This window comes from Sus scrofa, chromosome 15 (assembly GCF_054392235.1).
Source record: "Sus scrofa isolate SSC_HxYL_T2T_F1_AM1 chromosome 15, Sscrofa_HxYL_maternal_Yorkshire_Landrace_v2.0, whole genome shotgun sequence".
Lineage (NCBI taxonomy): Eukaryota > Metazoa > Chordata > Mammalia > Artiodactyla > Suidae > Sus > Sus scrofa.
The window spans coordinates 98122343-98137650 of NC_139397.1; the positions used below are offsets into that span (position 1 = coordinate 98122343).

At 36.7% G+C, this 15308-nt stretch overlaps 1 protein-coding gene across 4 annotated transcripts in view; it reads right to left on the minus strand.

Annotated features, from left to right (window-relative positions):
• PDE11A (phosphodiesterase 11A) overlaps positions 1-14962 on the minus strand; it is a 427800-nt gene extending 412838 nt beyond the window's left edge. For all 4 annotated transcript variants that reach the window (XM_084999950.1, XM_084999948.1, XM_084999952.1 and 1 more), the window contains exon 1: positions 14820-14962. The gene's annotated coding sequence lies outside the window, so the exon portion shown is untranslated. The remainder of the gene's footprint in view (positions 1-14819) is intronic.
• Positions 14963-15308: the final 346 nt, after the last annotated feature.

The following is a 15308-nucleotide window of genomic DNA, read 5'->3' on the forward strand; positions in this document are numbered from 1 at the left end:
TAAGATTATACAAAAGAGGTGAGTTCACGAACAAGCCCATCTACAAGCAGGATGCAAGGGAAAACACATAAGCCAGAAATCCTAGGAGTTGCCATTCTGAAAGCTACAACTATTTCTCATCTCAGCTTCTGATGAAATTTGAAAATACTCTGTGCAATAAAGGCCAAAAAAGACTCAGTCTTGGAGCGAAGAAATGGTTCAGAAAAAGAATGTGACTCCATGAAAGCCCAATAAACACAAAGCACCATCAACAAAAAGAACAAAAATCAGAGGTGTTTGAAGGCAGTTATATTATCAAAAGCACCACTGTGATTGTTAAACATAAAAACAATAAACATAAACCAATTTTTGGGCTGTAGTCCAGTGAGGGCTTGGCTGAACTAGATGGCCCACTCTGTGTGGCCCCTCACAGATAAGGCTGCAGTCTGGGCTCATTGGGACTCTGGAAAAACTGAATCAATTGATCTCTCTTTCTCCCTCTCCTAGCTGAATCAATCTACCACTCTCCCTCTCCTTCTCTCTCTTTCTCTACAGTTTTAGGTTCTCTCACTCACCATAAGGTTTCTCCTTATGTGGTCTTTCCAGCAGGATTACCAAAATCCTTACATATGGTGGTTTAGGCCTTCCAAAAACACAGAAGTGGAAGTTGCCAGGGGTTCTTAAGGCTTAAGACCAGAACTGGTATAGCATTACTTCTACCACATTCTATTCATTAAAAAGATCCAAGGTCAGCCCAGATGCAAGACTGAAGGGAGTATACAAAGGCATGAATACCTGCAAGCCAGTTAACTGGAGGCCATCCTCAGAAACCAGCTGCCACAATGCACAATAAATATTTATAAATACTCATTTATTAATAATCTTCCATGTAGCTGACAACATTCTTATTGTCACAGAGATGGGTACACAATGGTTTAAAATCATCACCCTCATTTTCATTAATGAACAGCATTTGTATACTCATAATTTTCACATACTATTCCAAAAAAGGAAAATGAACCAAAAATAAACCTCTTCACAGGATTAATACAGAAAGTTTTTATTCTAAAGTTTTTTTTTTTTTTTTTTTTTTTTTTTTTGGCTGTGCTCATGGCATGTGAAATTTCCTGGGCCAGGGACTGAACCTAAGCCACAGCAGCAACCCAAGCCACTGCAGCAACAATGTCAGATCCTTAACCAACTACACCACAAAACAACTCCTATTTCAAAGATTTGATTCCATATCATTGTTGCAATTTTATAAAGGAAAATTAAATGTGAGGAAGTAGGTTTAACAATAGTAATTAAAACCATTGACAACAGTAATTAAAACTAGCCAGAACTGCACATAAAAAGTTGAAAAATCAGATATTTAGAAATCAGGACCCAGGTTCTAGTCCCAGTTTCGAATACTAATACTAACTAGGTGTTTGATTTTGGAAAAGTAGCTGAATGTCGGTATTCTCAGCTATAAAATGTGAAAAGGGGAACCAATAGTTTTCAAACATTTTCTAGCTTCTTATCCTTTATTCAAAAATAGTTTAACACAGAGGAGGTAGGGATAAAAGATGTGGGGGAGTAGGGAGTGAGTCCCACCCTTCCCCAGAGTGCTCGTGTTTTAAATACTGAGTTTTCTTTGGAGAAGGATTGCATTTAAACACATGGTTCTGTAAATAAAGTATATTTGAAAATGAAATATTGAAATGAAATTATTAGTGCCTGTCATGAGCTCTTGTTCCTTCATACAACAACTCAACCTTACAGTGGCTTTACAACCATTGTATTCTGCGCCTAAACAAGGCCCACCTTCGTGGGGAATGGGAAGTGCAAGATGAAGAACTGCGTGGGATTGTGATTTCAAATTCACAACTTAGTAGAAAAAAAATGTATTGGGGAAATAACTATTAAAAATAATAATAATAAAAACAAATTCACAACTTTATGACAATGATCACTGAGTGAAAAAAAAAAAGAGAAGAAAATTTGGTCTTAAATTCCTCACCCATAATAATATTTTAGAAGTAATGAGGAGGGAGAATAAGCCAATAAAATATTCTCAAAATCATGCTGTATTATACACAAGACCTTGGGGGGGGCACAAGAGTTCAATTTAAAAAATTAGTCTTCTTAAAAAATAAATGGTATGTTGTTTCCCACAAGAAACCTTGACTAGAGGTTTACATCTGGGAAGTACTTCACTCGCTAGTGTAAAAAATCTTAGGAACCCAGGAACTAACAATATTCTATTGCTTTCTGATGAGTTCTCTCTGTTCCTTCTAAAACACACAAACAATTGCTAAGTTAACCGATCTCACATTTTCACTCTAATTAAATAACACTTTAATTTTAAAAATCCTTATCAAGCTATATATTAGAATTGAGAATGCTAAAAGTAATAAAGTTACATCTTACATAATTATCCAACTGTCTACAATCCTTTTCAAGTATCTTTTTGTTTATCTGCAAACAGCATAGCATTTTCTGGTCACTAAAGTATCCTGGTTCCTGTTAACGGTGTTATAAAACAAGGATACTCATTTTTCCTTTTAGATTGAGTAATAATAGGAATGTGTCCTTATAATATGAACCTTTTTTTCTACTGAGTCTTTACGTTTAGGAGGCACTGACAGACTTTAATATCTTGACAACATTAGATCACTGTAATGTTATTCTTTCCTTTGCTCTCTCAAGGTACACCACGTTTAGCTTGAAGAGCACTCAGAAAGTCATTCCCCTAGAGCATCCTGTTATTCACAGGAAGATATGCTGCACAGATACGGTGCCTCTATCAGTTAGGGTTTGACCAGGGAAGCAGCAGCTCTATGAAGGATGTGAATTAAGGAATCATTATAGCGACAGACTTTACACAATTTGGGGAAACGATGAGGAAATAAATAATGTCCCAGAAAGGGACAGCCAAAGGATCAGAGTAAAGTTGCTAAGACCACAAAGGGGAACTGATGAAGATTAGCGAAGGTTATTGGCCCTGCATCTTGATGAGCCTCAAGTTGTGGTAGGGTAGCAGGGCAGGGAGTCAGGAGAAACTGCCAAGGGCAGACTAGAGAGCAAGGGCAAACAGGTACCAATGTTGTCTGTTTCCCTCCATTTCACATCTTGAAATGAAGGGGAGAGCCATAACCCTCTGTTTGATCCAAAAAGAGTAGAGTGTACTACATGGGCTGGCTGTTGAAAGTCTCCCTAAATTCAATCTGACATCATGGAGGGCCAGGAGAGGCAGGATAAAAGAAGAAAACACAGACATGCCATCTTGAACAGAAAGATTCTACCTTGTTACAGGATAGAATAAAAACTTAAGGTTTGGGATAACCCTAGAGCTGCCAGCCTTTGTCAGATGAAGAGCCAAATAACCCCCCCAGCAAATATACATACATACACATATCTCTAACACATAACTGTGGGAAAGGAAGACTTCATAAGTAACTGGAACACTCAGACACTTAACTCTTTCCATCCTGCAAACCAGTCCAGGACAAATTGTCCTCATCAAAATATGAGTAGTAGTCAACACAGAAGCAGCACAAAAGAGTATTGAAAATACATACACACAAAATACACACACAAGCAGAAAGGAATATAAAAAACAGTAAAATGAAAAATACATATCAGAAATTATATACATTAAGCAGACAAAAATTATGACCACATTCCCATGGATTCAAAAAAGGTATTTATAAATCAAGGACTTATAGCAGAGCTACAAAAGTTCAAGTAGAAATTGATAAAACAGAAAGACATAAATGACAGCAAAAAGAATAGATATTGCTGAAGGCACAATCGGGCTTTAAAATATTGGGAAAAAAACAAAATTAAAATAATAAAAAGTTTAAAATAATCAATCAAAAAATAATAGATATAGAAGATATTTAGACAAAAGGTAGCCCAAATATGCCAACTGATGGTCCAAGTAAGAGTTCTTTAAAAAACAAATGAAAAGTTTAAAATTACTAAAACATAATTCAAGAAAACTTTCAAAAACAAAAATCTGGAATATGCCAATTGGAAGAACACATGTCCCAGGAAAATCTGAAACAGATCAATCAAAGCTGCACATAGCTTAGTAGGTTATTAAATTTCAATAAGAATTTTACTAAAACTGAGGGGAAAAAATAAAATAAAAATAAAACCAAGTCATTTATTATGGAAAACAATCAGGCTGGCTTCAGATTTTTCCAAAGAATAATTTAACAAAAAGCATACAAAATCCTGAGGAATTAACTGTCATTCATCCAATTATTTCATGTCTAGCCAAAATATTCAAGTGTAAAAGGAATCTATGGATGTTTTCAAACATCTAAGAACTAGGGTAATGTGGTTCCAAAAATTCTTTCTTGGCATAACTTCTAACAGATAATCTTCCACCAACCAAATGATAAATACAGACATGGTAAAAAGCTGGGAATAGGAGTTCCTGTCGTGGCTCAATGGTTAACGAATCCGACTGGGAATCAGGAGGTTGAAGGTTCGATCCCTGGCCTTGCTCAGTGGGTTAAGGATCCGGCGTTGCTGTGAGCTGTGGTGTAGGTCGCAGACTTGGCTCGGATCCTGAGTTGCTGTGTATGTGGTGTAGGCTGGCAGCTACAACTCCCATTTGACCCCTAACCTGGGAATCTCCATATGCCGTGGGTACAGCCCTAGAAAAGGCAAAAAGACAAAAAAAAAAAAAAAAAAAGCTGGGAATAAGCACTAATACAATCTAAGTGTAGGACAAATGTTAAAGCAACTGTGGTAATTATAGATACATAGGATATACATTATATATATATATATATATATATATATATCATGTCAGAGCAGAAATAACATAAACAGCAAGAGTTAAGAGACAGTATGAAAAAATGGGAATTTATATAAGCACTTTGGTTTTCTCATCCTTCATTGTGAAGAACAGACAGATAATGCTTAAAGTAGTTAAATAGAATAATAGAGGAATATACTACTTAAAGTATGAATATGGCCACTACAATTATAAAGGATAATATTACCATATAAAATTAGCTGGTAAAGGAAAAGGAATAGGGGAGGGGAGGGAGAGATGAACATACATAATATCCTATCACTCATACTGGGAAGTATCCTCTTGAACTATCTGAATCTTCATACAATGTGCATGGATTTCAAAATATTCTTTAAATTATTAGTACATTTATGATTAGATGTGTGCTATTGCCCCTTTTAACAGATTCGACACGACAAAAGGCAAAAGATAAAGATTAAACTCTAATAAGTTAGTTTGGCTAATAAGTTAATTCCATGATATGATTTCATTAATGGGCCAAGAAGATCAGAGTTTGAATCCTAGTTAGAGTACTTGTTAGCAAAGAACCCTGGGCAAAATTATGAGTTAATTCAAACAATTTGTTTCTATAACCTACTTTAATTACCACTGCTGCAAAAATATAAGTGGCATATAGTTATTCAATAATATATATATTATTCTCAAAAGAGAAATGCTATGCATTTACTGATTTAAAAAACAAATAATATAGTTGCTTGAGCTTATCATTATCAATAGGGAAACACAAACCAAAACTACAAGGAGACACCACTTCACACCCGTTGGAAAGCTACTGTCAACAAAGAAATAAACAAAAAACAAAATAACAAGTGTTGTCTGGAATGTGCAGAAACTGTAATCCTAACATCCTGCTGATGGGAACATTAAAATAGTACAGCTATTTCTCAAAAACTTCAACTCAGAATTATATGGTGCAGCAATTCCACTTCTGGGTATTACACCAAAATGAAGTGAAAGCAGGGACATGAACAAATATTTGTATGCCATGTTCATAGCAAGAGTCAAAACTGGAAGTAATTCAAGTGTCCACTGATAGATAAACAAAATGTTATATATACATAAAATGGAATATTATTTTAGCCTTTAAATGGATGGAAATTATGACACATGGCACATGAATGAACCCTAAAAACATCACACTATGTGAAATACACTAGTCACAAGAAGACAAATACTACAGGATTACTTTTATATGAGGTAACAAGTAGCCAACTTCTGAGATGAAAAATAAAATGGTGGTTTCCAGGGCCTGTTTAATGGGTACAGAGTATCAGTCTGGGAAGATAAAAAAGTTTTGGATGGTGGTGATGGTTCCAGAATGATGTGCATGTGCTTAATGCTATAGAACCATACACTTAAAAACGGTTAAAATGATGTGTTATGTTACATATATTTTGCTACAATTTTTTAAAATCACACAATATAAGATTATTGCCATAATCATGAATTTTTTAAAACTATTCTCCATGCAAGTCGTACGGGACAATCTTCTTTAAAATATGAGAGTTTCCTTATTTATTTGAAAACTAAAAAGTATAGTTATCTCCAACAGAAAGATCATACATAGAAAGTAAAATATGGTTGACAATTTTCCACAATTTGTATTAAAACTGAACTACTGACTTCTTGGCTCTTCTTATAAGTCTTTCTTTGCAAACTGTGCTAAATTTTTTTTTTTTTTTTGTCTTTTGTTGTTGTTGTTGTTGCTATTTCTTGGGCTAAAATATTTTTTAAATATTTTATTCTGGAGTTCCCATCGTGGCGCAGTGGTTAACGAATCCGACTAGGAACCATGAGGTTGCGGGTTCGGTCCCTGCCCTTGCTCAGTGGGTTAAGGATCCGGCGTTGCCGTGAGCTGTGGTGTAGGTTGCAGACGCGGCTTGGATCCTGCACTGCTGTGGCTCTGGCGTTGGCCGGTGGCTACAGCTCCGATTCAACCCCTAGCCTGGGAACCTCCATATGCCGCGGGAGCGGCCCAAGAAATAGCAAAAAAAAAAAAAAAAAAAAAAAATTTATTCTAAAACCCTATTCAATTAACCTAGTTAGCAAAAAAAAAAAAAAAAAAAAGAAAGAAAATTTATTCTAAAACCCTATTCAATTAACCTAGTAAGCTACTTATATTATTTTTCTGGCTTTATTGATATGTAATTGATATGCAATGTTCTATGAATTACAATATAAGTATAGAGTATGTTGATTTGATATATTTATATATTACAAAAATCATTACCACTATAGCATTAGCTATAACCTCTATCCCATCACATAATTACCCTTTATTTTTTCTTTTTTTTTAAGGGCTGCACCTGTGATACATGGAAGTTCCCAGGCTACGGGTCAAATATGAGGTGTAGCTGCCAGCCTATGCCACAGTCACAGCCAACACCAGATTCAAGCCTTGTCTGCAACCTACACCGCAGCTCACAGCAACACCAGATCCTTAACCCACTGAGCAGGGCCAGGGATCAAACCCACATCCTCATGGATACTAGTTGGGTTTGTAACTGCTGAGTCACAATGGGAACTCCATTTGTTTTTTGTTGTTTTTTTTTTTTTTTTTAGTAAGAACACTTAAGATGTACTCTCTTAGCAACTTTCAAATATATAATATAGTACTATCAGTTATAATCACTGCGTTACACATTAGATCCCCTGAAACTTGTTAATCCTTTGGCTGGAGGTCTATACTCTTTAGCTAACATTTCCCCATTACCCCAACTCAGCCTCTGGTCACCCAACACTCTACTCTCTATTTCTCTAAGGTTGGCTTTTTTAAGTGCTATTATACAGTATTTATATTTCTCTGTCTGACTCATTTCACTTAACATAATGCCCTCAAGTTTCATCCAAGTTATTGCAAATGGTAAGATTTCCTTCTTTCTCATGGCTGAATGACATTCTATTGTGTGTATATAAAACATCTTCTTTATCCATTCACCCAATGAGGAACTTTTAGGTTATTTCAATATCTTGACTGTTGTAAATAATGCTGCAATGAACATGGCAGTGCAGATATCTCTTCAAAATTATGTTTTCATTTTTTTTGGATGTATACTCAGAAGTGGGATTACTGGATAATATGGCAGTTCTATTTTTAACTTTCTGAGGAAATACCATACTGTTTTCCGCAGTGGCTGCAAAATTTTGCATTCCCCCAAAAGTTTAAAAGGGTTCCCTTTTCTTTACATCCTCACTAATACTTATTTCTTGTCTTTTGACAATAGCCATTCTAACAGGTATGAGGTGATAATCTCATTTGCATTGCCCTGATTATTAGTGATAATAAGCACCTTTTCATGTATCTCTTGGCCATCTCTATATCCTCTTTGGAAAAACATCAATTCATTTCCTCTATACATTTTTTAATTACCAACTCTATTTAGTTGCATAAATTCTTTATATATTTTAGATATTAACCCCTTATCAGATATATGATTTGCAAATATATAAGTTGATTTTATATTTATGCTATAGGTTGCCTTTTCAGTTTGTTGACTGTTTCTTTAAAATGGGCAGAAGGTTTTTAGTTTGATACAATCCTTTTATTTTTGCTCTTGTTGCTTATGCTTTTGGCATCACATCCAGAAAAGCATTGTCAAGAGCAATGTCAAAGAGGTTTTCCCTATGTTTTCTTCTAGAGTTTTATGGTTTCTGGGCTTATGTTTAAGTCTTTAATTCATTTCAAGTTAATTTTTGTTGGTGGCACAAGATAAGGGTCCAATTTTATTCTGCTAATTATTATTCTCATACTAACTGCCTGGAGTTAGCACAGACTCCAAAGTCCCCAAACAAGACTGCTCACTTCAGACACTAGCTTCAGGTTCAGAGTTCCCAGTCCATCCAAACTTCTAAATAACAGGTGACAAATCTGAGGGTTCCAAGGACCCTTTAGGTTTGATAATTTGCTAGAATGACTCACACAACTAAGGAAAGCACTACTTAACAATTACAGTTTTACAATAAAGAATACAAATGAGGACAGCCAAATGAAGAGACCCATATGGTGAGGTCTGGGAGGGTAACAAACACAGAACTTCCTGGCCCTTCCAGTACACTGATACTTAACAATCAGGAAACTCGGAGTTCCTGTCATGGCTCAGTGGTTAAAGAATCCGACTAGGAACCATGAGATTGCAGGTTCGATCCCTGGCCTTGCCCAGTGGGTTAAGGATCCGGCGTTGCTGTGACCTGTGGTGTAGGTTGCAGACACGGCCTGCAGCCCAGATCCTGTGTTGCTGTGGCTCTGGCATAGGCCGGCAGCTGTAGCTCCGATTAGACCCCTAGACTGGGAACCTCCATATGCCACAGCAGCAGCCCTAGAAAAAGCAAAAAGACAAAATAATAATAATAATAATGAGTACAATGACCATTCAACTGTGAAAGAATCTCCTCAATAAATAGTGCTAGGACAACTAGATAAATATACGCAGAAGAATGAAGTTGGACCAGTACTTCACTCTATTAAAAAGTTTTGAAACCAGAGAGGTGGCGATTGTACAATACTGTGGATGCACTAAATGGTACTGAATTTTGCACTTTAAAATGGCTGATTTTATGTTATATGAATTGCAACTCAATTAGAAAAATAAAAAGAAAGAAAAAATAAAAACTTTTCCAAATAGCATAGTGCTGATCTAAAATCTGGGCCTGTGAGAAATGCTGGGATCTCAAGAACAGTTCAAAATAGAGCCGTTCTTTATCTTTTAAGTGAATGCTAAGATAGATAGACAGACAGACAGACAGATAGCTCCAGGAGTAATAAATTGATTTGCAAAGATACCATATTTTTTGCAATCATTTTTAATTTCAATCCTAAAATTAACTGTCATCTACTCACATTACACTAATAAAGAAATGACTGAATATACTTTTTCAAACTATATAACATTCCCCTCACCCTGCCAAGAATCACTACTACAAATAGAAAATTACCACTATGCCATTAAAACATGATTTGATTTTTTAATTTAGTTCATGTTTTTTCAAGATAAATGTATTGCATAAAATGAAGTGCCTTGTACAGGCTAAAAAAAAAAAAAGCCTGTGCCACAGAAAGTTACTAATTTCTCTAATCAAAAAGATGACCAGTTATCTAAACACAGATCTTATGATACAAATCAATATTTCTACAATATAAACATGAGGATTTCATTTTAATGCTGCAAATTAAAATAATATCAAATCATGTGCTTTTTTCTTTGCTATAAAGTTTCTGGTTCTCTTCCACAACTGCCTAGTTTTGCGTTTGCCTTTTTTTTTTTTTTTTTGTCTTTTGTCCTTTTAGGGCTGCACCCGTGGCATATGGAGGTTCCCAGGCTAGGGGTCGAATCGGAGCTACAGCTGCCAGCCAATACCACAGCCATAGCAACACCAGATCCGAGCCACATCTGCAAATTACACCACAGCTCACGGCAACACGGGATCCTTAACTCACTAAGCGAGGCCAGGGATCAACCCTGCAACCTCATGGTCCCTAGTGGGATTTGTTTCCACTGTGCCACGAAGGGAACTCCTACTTTTGCTTTTGTTTGCACTGGTATAAGAAAATCCTGGTGCTTGTCCTGTTTTTCTGCCAAAAAGGTCCCAGAGATTTGGACCAGTCTTATGTTTTCCACCTTTTTCCACTGTGTGGCACTGAGCACATTTTTTAATAAAAACCTTCTTGCCTGCCTCAACATCTCCCGTTTTGTTCTGCAATGAAACATTAAGCCACAGACCAAAAAAATACCAGATTTGCAAAGCTGAAGAAAAAGGAATTTCATCGATTTGACTGAAGTGAATATTAATGATATTAAACCAAAATATAATTTAAAGAATGTGCTCGAGTGTTCAAAAAAAAAATCCAATTTTTAAAACATCCAATTTTATAAGACTTAATCTCATTTATCAGGTTCATTTTAAACTGAAAAGTAGCTATAGCTACTTCAGAAACTGCCATTGGTATAACCCTGGTTTTACGTTAGCCTTCAAACAATTATAGTAATTTACCTAAAGTCAACAGAGATTTTATCTTTGCTTTCACTTCCAAAAAGTACATGTGCAAAAACTGATGTGAAGCATATTAAGTATAAATTGGTATTCTCTTACTTAAAAATAAGGATAGAACAAATTGGAAAGGTGATTAAATATAACATTTATAATGAATACTTTTATGCCTACAATAATGGAACTCTAAAATAAAATACCAGGAGTTTCCGTCGTGGCGCAGTGGTTAACGAATCCGACTAGGAACCATGAGGTTGCGGGTTTGGTCCCTGCCCTTGCTCAGTGGGTTAAGGATCCGGCGTTGCCCTGAGCTGTGGTGTAGGTTGCAGACGCAGCTCGGATCCCGCGTTGCTGTGGCTCTGGCGTAGGCCGGTGGCTATGGCTCCGATTAGACCCCTAGCCTGGGAATCTCCATATGCCATGGGAGCGGCCTAAGAAATAGCAAAAAAAAAAAAAAAAAAGCCAAAAAAAATAAATAAATAAAATAAAATACCATACAGAAATGAGGCCACAGCAAACTACATTCAGTATATAATTTCCTATTTAACATTTATACTCTCAGCTGTAAACAAATCTACCATTCTAGATCAAGTATCACCTGAAAACAATCAAATAACATTACTGAGTTCAGTCAGCATTAGCACATGAAGTGGAAAATACATGGTTCTAAGTAGGGAAAATTTTATACAATGATAGATTTATACAATAAATTCCGTACAAAGATTTTGGTTAATCCTGCCAAAAACTCTGTTATGTGCCTAAATAAATGCCTCTTCCATCTAAAATGATGTAAAAACTAAAATAATTTTAACTTACTGGAAAAATGTAGTTTAAAATGCTAATGAATACAGTGCCTGGTTTTTCTGCAGTTTGTGTTCTTTGAAGAATGGGTGCTGGGGAGGTATGAGTGCGGGTGGATTTCAACGTTAAGAGTTGCTATTACAGAAATCATAAAAATACCAATTCTTCGACAGTCCAGTTCTAGGTACATTTTTACCTTCATAACTCAACTGAGAAATAGAAAATGTGTTATTCTGACAATACTTAGAAAACAGTATTGTTTAACTAAAGTAACTATTACTCACAGAGAGGTTAGTACTTCATGTACACTAACCTGCAAAATTAGTATCTTACTGATTTTTTTTTTTTTTTTGCTTTTTTTTTGGTGGGGGGCATACCTGTGGCTTATGGAGGTTCCCAGGCTAGGGGCTGAATCAGAGCTGCGGCTGCCGGACTACACCATAGCCACAGCAACATGGGATCTGAGTTGCAGCTGCCACAATCAGAGCAACACCAGATCTGAGCTACATCTGCAACCTACACCACAACTCAAGGCAACGCCAGATCACCGACCCACTGAGTGAGGTCAGGGATTGAATCCATGGATACTAGTCAGATTCATTTCTGCTATGCCAAAATGGGAACTCCCTCACTGAGCATTTGAATCAGGGCCATAGAGAGGAAAACTTTAGCTGCATAAACAAATGTATGGCCTTTTAGCAAAAAGTATGGATAATATAAAACTAATATCATCTCAGTACTACCTAAAGAAACTTTCCAATTTTTACCTAAAGGAGAATTGTCCAATTGGTTTTTATACCAATTAGTTCAGGAAAGTATTTTTTACTTAAAAAAAGAAAAAAACAAAAAGTTTCTTTACTCACCTAGACTTTACATGCAAGTCACTTAAAAGAAAATATCCATTCTCACTGTTCAAACTACCAACATGTAACACAATTAAAAACACTCACTAAAACAGTATGGAGGTTCCTCAGAAAATTAAATATAGAACTACCATATGACCCAGAAATCCCACTCCTGGGCATATATCTGGACAAAACTTACATTCAAAAAGATACATGCACCCTATGTTCATTGTAGCACTATTCACAATAATTATGACATGGAAACACCCAAATGTCCATCAACAGATGAATGTGTTAAGAAGATGTGGTACACATATATACAATGGAATACTACTCAGCCATAAAAAAGGACAAAATAATGCCATTTGCAGCAACATGAATGGAACTAGAGATTCTCACACTAAGTTAAGTAAGTCAGAAAGAGAAAGACAAATACCTTATGATATCACTTATATGTGGAATCTAAAATATGGCACAAATGATACTATCTACAAAACAGAAACAGATCATGGACATTGAAAGCAGACTTGTGTTTGTTAAGGGGAGAGGGTAGAGAAGGGGATGGTTGGTAGATGCAAACTATTACATTTAGAACAAATGAGTAATGGGTCTTACTGTATAGCACAGTAAGTGTGTACTGTTTCTTGGGTTGGGACATAATGAAAGATAGTATAAAAAAGAATGTGTGTATATATAATATATATATATTATACATATGGCTGGGTAAATTCACTGTACAGTGAAAATTGAAGGAACATTGTAAATCAACTATAATAATTTTTTTTAAATAAAGTATATGGTTAAAAAAAAGAAAACCATTCACTGCTGCCACCTTTAATCACTGCTGTGCAAGTATCTACAACCCCTCTTCAAAGTGTATGTAAACCAGTAGATTTAGCAATGGCAGCAAGGGAAGAGGGCAGGAAGACTAGGAAGGATATCAAGGAAATTCATTTTTCTTATAATCACTTGGCAATCTACTAGTATTTAGTAATTAAGAAGAAATATCTCACCAAAATAGGGAAATATATGACATCTGGTATGAGAATGATCACTCACCCAAAAATGAAGTCATTCTAACGCTAAACACACAAAGATAAGAGTAGCAACATCTACACATGCTTACTATGTGCCAGGCATAGTCTAAACCCTTTATATATTATTAATGTATTTAATCCTCACACCAGTCATATGAGATAGATACTATTAATCTCTGTTTTTACAGATAAGGAAAATGAAGCACACAGAGATTCAGCCACTTGTTTAATGTCACAAGTTGGTGAGAAATAGAGATGATAAAAGGTGATGGAAAGAGCAATATTATGTCTATGATCCTAGATTTATAAATTTTTTTTGCCTTTTTTTTTTTTAGGGCTGTGCCCATGCCATATATGGAAGTTCCCAGGCTAGGGGTCCAATCAGAGCTAGAGCCACAGACCTATGCCACAGCCACACCAACATGAGATGTGAAGCATGTCTTCGACCTACACCACAGCTCACGGCAATGCAGGATCCTTAACCCACTGAGTGGGACCATCGACCAAGCCCGAATCCTCATGGATACTAGTCAGATTCAAAACCTGCTGAGCCACAACCCAAACTCCCACAGACTTCTAATTTTAACAATTTCCCTTTTAAGAGTAATCTAGATAATACTGTGTTGAACATATGACACATTGCAGATACTAAACTGAGTGAGAGTACTTATAAAGAGAAGTGAAAAACCTTCTAATACTGTACATATCATTGTCATTTCTAACTTTGCCCATAAAAAGGGGAATGTGGTAAGAAAAATTAAGACATCATCAAAGTTTTCAAAGTTTACATAATCCACATAATTCAAATGATGAAAGAGGAAGAGGAAGTTCACTAGAATATTTTAAGGATGAATGCTCCACAGACTTAAAAAATCAAATGGGATTTTGCACGTGGTAATGGAAAAAAGTACTGACGTGGAGTGCATCACAAAGATGTGACCCTAGGTAAATCACATCTCTGAACACACGGCACACACACAGCCTTTCCTTCGTCTTTCTAAGCTGCGGTGCTCGAACCTCTGAACTGAAACAAGAATCCAGCTTTCCAAATTCCCAATCTGAGTTCCTCTTTGCTACCACCTCCATTTGGAGGCTGACGTCTGCCAAATGAGCTGACGGCTCTGTTCAGAATCAGTCCCACCCAGAAAAGCTGCAGAGAGACCCCCTGCTAGAAATAGCCTTCTGTGGGACTCAGGGATACCCAAGCCCCCTTAGCTGGGTCTAAAGTGAGTGCTTACTAACCGGACGGTTGGATACTCCTCTCTGGGTGAACCCAGGCCCAACTGCATCGTTGCCCTTAACCTGTGCTCAGATCACATAAGGGTCAGGCTCACTCTCTCCGAGCTAGTCCCATACCTAAGGGCCAGCGGCTCCGTCCTCCGCCTCCTCGGAGAACTTCTAGTGTCGACCGTGTGGCTGCTAGTCCTGAGCCCGCGCCGCAAGTTCAAAGCTAAAGGTCCTGAGGCAGCTCCTCGAACACCGCACAGCTGGCCCTACCTGGCATATGCTTCCGGTGGACACCAGCCAATGGCAGGAGGGGCTCCATCGGCACTACTACTGATTGGCCCACAAATCCCGCAGGTTCCAACTCTCGCAGGAGCTTAAAGGCCAGTACTGCACGGCCGCTGACTTTAAACGTGACGGAGTATCCTTTGAGCAGAACTGTCACAATCCTGGTTTTGTTTATTTGTTTAACTTTTACCTAAATGAAGAATTTGAAGAATTAAATTATCCATGTATAGTCACAGCAGTATAGATTCTTGCTTGAGTTAAGAGCTCAACGTTTTATGAAAAGTCCATTAGTATTGGATTGCAGGAATCAAATCGCGTCAACAGAAGGATAAA